This window comes from Globicephala melas, chromosome 9 (assembly GCF_963455315.2).
Source record: "Globicephala melas chromosome 9, mGloMel1.2, whole genome shotgun sequence".
In the NCBI taxonomy this organism is placed as follows: Eukaryota; Metazoa; Chordata; class Mammalia; order Artiodactyla; family Delphinidae; genus Globicephala; species Globicephala melas.
In genome coordinates, this window is record NC_083322.1 from 98749688 (window position 1) to 98752188 (window position 2501).

Sequence of the window (2501 nt, forward strand, 5' to 3'; positions counted from 1 at the left end):
TCATATCCTCAAGGTCCGATCATCCCGTCTCTTCTACAAGGAATGGCCCTACTCCAACATTTTTAAAGGAAGATGTTTGTTTCTATTTCGCTTTCCAAGTAGGTATAAAATCTACTAAAAGGGATACAATGGATCAGAATAGATCAGCTCGCTCACAAGAGACACCCCCAGATAAAGATTTTTGCTTGCTGAGATTATTCAGCACATCATTTCAAAGAGAATTCCAAAGGGGCAGCTACATTCGCTGATAGGTTATGTGAGACACACATACATGCAACCCATTTTTCAGTGTATATGTCAAGGGGCCAAGACCCCGATCAGTTCAGTAAGGTAGTTTGTACATTACAGCGCTCAGAACAACAGAGGGAAAGACAATTTCTTGGAGAGATTCATGCGCCCAGCGCCCCGCGCCTTCCTCAGCTGGACCCCTCCTCTTCTTTGGTTGCCATGGCCTCAGAGGCAGCCGATTCCTTTAATCGACCCGCTGGCTTCTCCTCCTTCTCCTGGGGATAGGGGTCCGGGTACTTCTGCATGCACTCCTGCATGGCCCGGACCTGGTCTACGCAGTCCGACCCCTTGACATCCTCTGTGCGGCGGTGGAAGCAGGAAAAAGGCCGCCCCCAAGGCACGGGCAGTTCCAGCTGATGTCTCCGTGGGGCAGGATCAGTCCGTGCTCCTCGTACGGATCTTTGGGGTCATCGGCCACCAGCTCCGAGATTCATGGTCTTCTTTGGTCACAACTATGATTCAATCCTTCCCTTCCTGCTGGCAGTAGGCCATGGTGCAGCTGGGCGCTCCGACCTCACGCCGTGACCTCTCTGCTCCAGAGAGGCCAATCTATTATTCAGGCACTCCTAATTCCCCTAAATAATTCTTCTAGCACCTCCTTCCTCTCTGGGCTCTGGGTGGGGATAGGTAGGGGAGAAGAACTTCCTGCTTCTCTGTAGAAGCAGAAGAGAGAAGCCTCTCATCATGAATGCTGGGCCGGATCACAAGGTAACTCAGGGACCTGCCCACACCCACTCCTCCTCTGGTGAGGCAGGTGGAAGCTACAGGTCTCCTTTTTAGTTCGGGACGGGGGGAGGCTATAGATGACCTTGACTATAGTGGGGATACTCAGCACATTTCTGTCCTAGGAATTGGACTTTAGTCACTAATTCTGGGGCAACTGGAAAAATCCCACTTGATCTGTTGTCTCAAGGACCACTGCCCCAATCTTCGCAGATAAAAGAATACTCAAAAGATGGGTCCAAGCAAAGTGTGCAGGCAATATTCTTCCACCCAGAAGTATCTAAGAATACTAGAAGATTGGCTCCAATCTTTGGTAACTTCCATATTTTTATAAGCTTGTATATTTTTGTCTCGTTGGACCCCCAACTATAGTTGTAACTGGAGGAACAAATTATCTTCATATTCCTTGATCCCTGAAAGTTTACTTGTAATTGAGAATAATAAACCCTCATTCTACCTGCATTCATCTATGTTGTTACACTGGGCAGGTAAAACTTGCTTTTTTTTTTTTTTTTTTTTTTTTGTGGTACGCGGGCCTCTCACTGTTGTGGCGTCTCCCGTTGCAGAGCACAGGCTCCGGATGCGCAGGCTCAGCGGCCATGGCTCACGGGCCCAGCCGCTCCGCGGCATGTGGGATCTTCCCAGACTGGGGCACGAACCCGTGTCCCCTGCATCGGCAGGCGGACTCTCAACCACCGCGCCACCAGGGAAGCCCAAAACTTGCTTTTTTGTCATTTGCAATTCTTCTTTCATGCCAAGACTGTTCTTTCTCTCTAATCAAGTGGGTGATGCCCCGTCATCATCCACTAGTTCCATGGTTTCCTGGAAGGACTCACTTGACTCAACACTCTGATTTGGCCCAAGGTACATAAAATCATTGCAGAAGATACTTGGATTAGTTCTCTCAACTTCTGTTGCGTTCTCAGGAAAGCATATTCTGACTTCTCTCTCCTCCCCGTTTTTGACCTTTAGTCAGTGCCCTTCCACCGGCCAAATGCTTCAGGAAGCCAGAAGGTGAGAGAGCACAAGGAATCATGCCCATAAGGGTCAGCCTCCTGAGGCCCAGAGCAGAAGGCCGGGGGGGATGGATTGAGGGGTTAGAGCTGGGGAGGAATAGAGTGTAACCAGCACAGATGTCCCTTCTACTAGAGAAGCACAAAGAATCCAGGTCCTTCCAGACCATTAAGGAAGAGCCCATTGGTTTGTAGGTCACACTAGTCACCGTCATTTGCCCCTTGTCCAAGCCCTTGTGGTTCCTTGGAGGTGGGGCTTCCTCGGCTTCATCCTGTGCTATGGGGCTCCTGCCTAGGCGGGGCACCCTGACCGCTCCCCCAGCTCCATTCTCCTCAGGTTTGCCCTGTGAATGTTCCTCTCTGAGCTCCTGCCAGCTCTCCAGGGAAAGCAAAGGTGTGGAGGACGGGTCCTGCCATTCTAGGGTCTACAAATAAAATAAAATAAAACTAGCTAACCCTTTTCAGTCAGTTTGGGAA

At 50.1% G+C, this 2501-nt stretch overlaps 1 pseudogene; it reads right to left on the reverse strand.

The window, feature by feature from the left end:
* Positions 1–416: 416 nt before the first annotated feature.
* Positions 417–780, reverse strand: LOC115861019 (mitochondrial intermembrane space import and assembly protein 40 pseudogene; annotated as a pseudogene).
* Between the last annotated feature and the right edge of the window lie 1721 nt (positions 781–2501).